This window comes from Arachis duranensis, chromosome 5 (assembly GCF_000817695.3).
Source record: "Arachis duranensis cultivar V14167 chromosome 5, aradu.V14167.gnm2.J7QH, whole genome shotgun sequence".
NCBI classification, from domain to species: Eukaryota; Viridiplantae; Streptophyta; class Magnoliopsida; order Fabales; family Fabaceae; genus Arachis; species Arachis duranensis.
In genome coordinates this window covers 53,483,070-53,489,076 of record NC_029776.3, presented here as the reverse complement: position 1 = coordinate 53,489,076, position 6,007 = coordinate 53,483,070, and positions in this window count along the sequence as shown.

Genomic DNA, 6,007 nt, shown 5'->3' with positions numbered 1-6,007 from the left:
ATCACCTCAATCTCTCTTCCCAATCACCCCCTTCACCACTCACATCCATCCACTCTTCCACATAAACCCCACCTACCTTCAAAATTCAAATTTCTTTCCCACCCAAACCCACCCTAAATGGCCGAACCTACCCCTTCTCATCTCCCTATATAAACCCGTCCATTCTCCTTAATTTTCACACAACACAACCCCCTCTTCTACACCTTGGCCGAATACACCTCCTCATCACTCTCCTCCATATTTTCTCTTATTCTTCTTCTTTTCTTTCTTCTCTTGTTCGAGGGCGAGCAATATTTTAAGTTTGGTGTGGTAAAAGCATAGCTTTTTATTTTTCCATTTTCATTGATGGCACCTAAAACCAGAGAAACCTCTAGAAAAGGGAAAGGGAAGACAAAAGCTTCCACCTCCGAGTCATGGGAGATTGAAAGATTCATCTCCAAAGCCCATCAAGACCACTTCTATGATGTTGTGGCCAAGAAGAAGGTGATCCCCGAGGTCCCTTTCAAGCTCAAGAAAAATGAGTATCCGGAGATCCGACATGAGATCCAAAGAAGAGGTTGGGAAGTTCTAACCAACCCCATCCAACAAGTCGGAATCTTAATGGTTCAAGAGTTCTATGCCAATGCATGGATCACTAGGAACCATGATCAAAGTAAGAACCCAACCCAAAGAATTATCTTACAATGGTTCGGGGGAAATACTTAGATTTTAGTCCGAAAAATGTGAGGTTGGCGTTCAACTTGCCCATGATGCAAGGAGATGCACGCCCCTACACTAGAAGGGTCAATTTTAATCAAAGGTTGGACCAAGTCCTTATGGACATATGTGGGAAGGAGCTCAATGGAAAAGAGATTCCAAAGGCAAGCCAGTTTAACTAAGAAGACTGGACCTCAAGCCTGTGGCTAGAGGATGGTTGGAGTTCATCCAACGCTCCTTCATCCCCACTAGCAACCGATCTGAAGTTACTGTGGATCGGGCCATCATGATTCATAGCATCATGATTGGAGAGGACGTAGAAATTCATGAAGTCATCTCCCTTGAATTCTACAAAATAGCCGAAAAGTCCTCCACCATGACAAGGCTAGCTTTTTCTCATCTTATTTGCCATCTATGTTACTCCGCTGGAGTTATCATAGAAGGAGACATCCTCATTGAGGAGGACAAGCCCATCACTAAGAAAAGGATGGAGCAAACAAGAGAGCCCACTCATGGAACCTGTTCATACCCTGTGTCGAGCTGTCTGACCCGGGATGTTTGACAGACAAAGCGACCGACCTCTTCAGGTCAGGACAACCCGACCTCTTTCTTAAGAGCTCGACCAAGTCACCAGGAAAGCCCAAAGAAGGGCCCAAATAGAGGAACACGCCCCAAATCCTAAGGCAGCCCAACCCTATAGAGATAAAGGCGGTTCTGTTGAAGATACGCTGACCTCAACTCAAAGATAAAAGATAAGATAAGATAACTAACTTATCTTATCCAAAAGGTCACATCTCACCATTATAAATACACTGGAGCACCCAGGTAATACACTGAAGCACCCAAGTATAACTCATACTCTGATTCTACTTAATACCTGTTTAATACCCTTGCTAACTTAAGCATCGGAGTCCCTTGCAGGTACCCCCACCCTTCAGTGACAAGGGATCAGCAGCATTCTCAATTCCACAAGTCGGACACACCAACTCCGGCTGCTATACACCTGCCGGACACGTCAGCTCCGACAAGCACAGAAGATCTCGTCCGAGATCGACCTATAGTTTCAGGTAACCCTCGAAAAATTGGTGCCGTTGCCGGGGAACCTGGAGGTCATCCCATCACCATCGCGGATGACCATGACAACAACCACGATTCAGGTTTGAAAGATAGAACGCCGCACAAGAACGTGGATGCTATACTCAAAGATACTCTGGAGCCCAACGGGGACAAAATTTCATCAAATCCAGGGGTGATAGAGGCGCTTCAAGATCGATTAAAGCAACTTAAGAAAGAGGCCCAACATCAACGTGAAAAAAGAAGAGGATCTACATCGGGAGATATGGCGATGTCGAGAATTAGAAGATAAGCTTCTAAAACTCGAAGCCGATCTCTAAACTAAAGCTCCTCGATCCACTCCAGAGGACAACCCTCGCAAGGATCAAGATCCATTCACCAGGGAAATTATGAAGACCAAAATCCCAAAGGACTTCAAACTTCTGGATATGACTCTGTATGACGGCACCTCGAACCCCAACCATCATCTCAGCAATTTCAGAAGTAGAATGTACCTCACTAACGCCTCGGATGCAGTTCACTACAAATCATTTCCAACAACTCTTACAAAAACAGCCATTAGATGGTTCGATAACCTACCTTCAAAGTCCATCTCGAGCTTCGACGACCTGGCCAAAAGGTTCTTGGCCAGATTTTCCATACAAAAAGACAAGGCTAAACACGCATCCAGCCTACTAGGAATCAAGCAAGGAGATTGGGAGAGTCTTCGTAACTACATGGAAAGATTCAACAAAACATGCATGGACATACAAAGTCTACCAACAGAAGCTGCCATTATGGGCCTCATAAATGGCCTATGAGAAGGACCGTTTAGCCAATCTATATCAAAGAAGTACCCTGCATCCCTGGACGAAGTACAAGAACCGACGCAGAAGTACATCAACATTGAGGAGAATTCTCGACTTGGGGAAGTCTCGAGGTTCGGTTCTGCCTACCGAGATAAAGATAAAGAATCCAAGAAAAAGGAAGATCGCTCCGGGGAGAAAATAAAAAAATATCATAACTACACCCCTCTCAGGATATACTTGGTAGATGTTTACAAAGAAGTCTGTCATACGAAAAAAATACCCCCAGCTCGGCCACTCAAAGGCAAAAGAAGAGGAGGGAATCGGAACAAATACTGTGAGTATCATCGAGTTCGAGGACATTCCACCAACGAATGCTTCGACTTGAAAAATGTCATAGAAAAATTAGTAAGAGAAGGAAAACTAGATCGGTTTTTGGCCAACTGGGACGAAGAGCCAAGAAAAAGAAGAAGGGATGAAGATGTCGGACGGTCTGAACGATCACCTCGCACACCAGAGAGACACGTCCATGTGATACACAGTGGATTTGCGGGAGGAGGAATCTCCAAATCATCCCGCAAGCGACACCTCAAAGAAGTATACCATGTCGAAGGAAAGAAGGAGGCGCCAGACATCCCAGCAATCACGTTTACCAAAGAAGACGCATCTGGAATCATCTCGGGACACGACGACCCTATGGTCATCACTATCATACTGGCAAACGCCAACCTCCACCGTACATTAATTGACCAAGGAAGCTCCGCTGAAATCTTATTCAAAACTGCCTTCGACAAGCTCGACTTAGAAGAAAAAGAGCTAAGAGCATATCCGAACAGCCTGTTCGGACTTGGGGATACCCCAGTACAACCACTGGGATATGTATCGCTACATACAACCTTTGGAAAAGGGAACCAGTCCAGAACACTTAAGATAGACTACATCGTAGTCGACGTAAGCTCAGCCTACAATGCCTTAATAGGTCGGGCGACGTTAAACCAACTCAGCGCAACAGTTTCAACTCCGCATCTATGTATGAAATTCCCAACTGCAAAAGGGATAACTACAATAAAAGCAGATCAAAAGATGGCGCGTCGCTATTATAACGAAGGTCTAAACCTCAGAGGCGAAGGAGGAGAGTTCTACACAATCAAACTTGGCGGAGTTCAGAGACGAGAAGAACTCCGTCCACAGCCCGAAGGTGAAGTAGAGAAAGTTCAGATCGGAGACACCTCGGATAAGACAACTAATATTGGCACGATCCTGAAACAGAATGCCGGCCGGTACAACAAAGACGAAGAAAACTCGGGCCAAAACGGTCTCAGGCTGTAGCAGAACAGGTGCAAGCACTATTAGAGGCAGGGTTCATAAGAGAAGTTAAGTACCCACTATGGCTAGCAAACGTCGTCTTGGTGAGAAAGTCAAATGGGAAGTGGCGAATGTGCACCGACTACATCGACCTCAACAAAGCCTGCCCAAAAGACCCTTATCCACTACCAAGCATCGACGCTCTAGTAGATGCCTCATCGGGATATAAGTATCTCTCGTTTATGGACGCATACTCGGGGTACAACCAGATCCCAATGTATCCACCGGATCAAGAAAAAACCTCATTTCTAATACCCAAAGCAAACTATTGTTACATCGTAATGCCTTTCGGCCTTAAGAACGCGGGAGCTACTTATAAAGGCTAATGAATAAGGTCTTCTCAGACCACATCGGAAAAATCATGGAAGTTTACGTGGATGACATGTTGATAAAGATACAAAGTGAAGAAACATTACTGTCCGACTTGGTTCAAGTATTCGACACCATACGGAAGCTTGGCATGCGACTTAACCCGGCTAAATGCACCTTCGCAGTGGAAGCCGGTAAGTTCTTGGGCTTTATGCTCACACAAAGAGGAATCGAGGCAAATCCAGATAAATGCCAGGCCATACTCAACATGAAGAGCCCAACCTACGTCAAAGAGGTACAACAACTCAATGGGAGACTGGCAGCCTTATCCAGATTCCTAGCAGGGTCAGCGATAAGATCCCTCCCTTTCTATGCTACTTTAAGGAAGGGAAAGAACTTTGAGTGGACAACGGAATGTGAACAAGTCTTCCAAGACTTCAAAGAATTCTTGGGACAGCCACCTATCCTATCTCGACCACGAGAAGTAGAACCACTCATATTGTACCTCACAGTAGGAAGTCGAGCAATAGCCTCAGCACTAATTAGAGAAGACGATGGTGGGCAACAACCCGTCTACTTCATTAGTAAAGCACTGCAGGGGTCAGAGCTGAACTACCAGAAAATAGAGAAGTTTGCCTACACTCTCATACTCACATCCCGATGACTTCGCCCGTACTTCCAAGCGCATACCATTAAGGTTCGGACCAACCAGCCCATAAAGGGGATATTGCAGAAAACAGATCTAGCAGGAAGAATCCTACAATGGGCAATCGAGTTGTCCGAGTTCGACCTCTAATACGAAGCGCGGACAGCCATCAAATCACAATACCTAGCTGACTTCATTGCAGAATTCACAGACACCCCGGAGATCCCCATAGAGTAGAATATATACGTGGACGGTTTCTCGAATAAAGCCGAAAGCGGTGCAGGTATGATAATCGAAAGCAACCAAGGAACCCAACTTGAGCTTTCCCTTAAATTCGGATTCTCGGCCTCAAACAACCATGCGGAATACGAAGCGTTATTAGCTGGCTTGAAGCTGGCTAGAGAAGTTGGAGCTCAGAAACTCAACATCTACAGCGACTCACAAGTCGTTACCTCACAAATAACAGGGAGCTACCAAGCCAAAGATCCTACTATAAAAAAATATTTGGATAAAACCAAGGAACAGCTCGGACAACTCGGGGAATATAGGATCTGCCACATACCCCGCGAGCAGAACGCCCGAGCTGACGCACTCTCAAAACTAGCTAGCACCAAACCAGGGGGCAACAATAGAAGCCTCATCTAGGAAATACTGCAGAACCCATCAATATTGGAAGAAGAAAAAGTCCAAGCCATAACAGGTCGGGATCAAGGGTGGATGACCCCCATAATTAATTACCTCAAAACAGAAACTCTCCCTACAGATGAAAAAGAGGTAAAGAGGTTAAAAAGGGAGGCACAGGACTACACTATCATAAACAACACACTGTACAAAAGAGGGATCTCAATACCATTGTTAAAGTGCGTACCGACTTCCAACACAAAGGAAGTCTTGGAGGAAGTACACAGCGGCATTTGTGGTAATCATCTTGGAGCGCAAGCTCTCACCAAAAAGGTACTTCGGGCAGGATTTTATTGGCCAACTCTTCAAAGGGAAGCTATAGAATTTGTAAAGACATGTCCACCATGTCAGAAGCATGCCAACTTTCACATCGCCCTGCCGAAAAAGCTCATCAGCGTGACCTCACCCTGGCCATTTATAAAATGGGGACTCGATCTTCTCGGACCCTTTC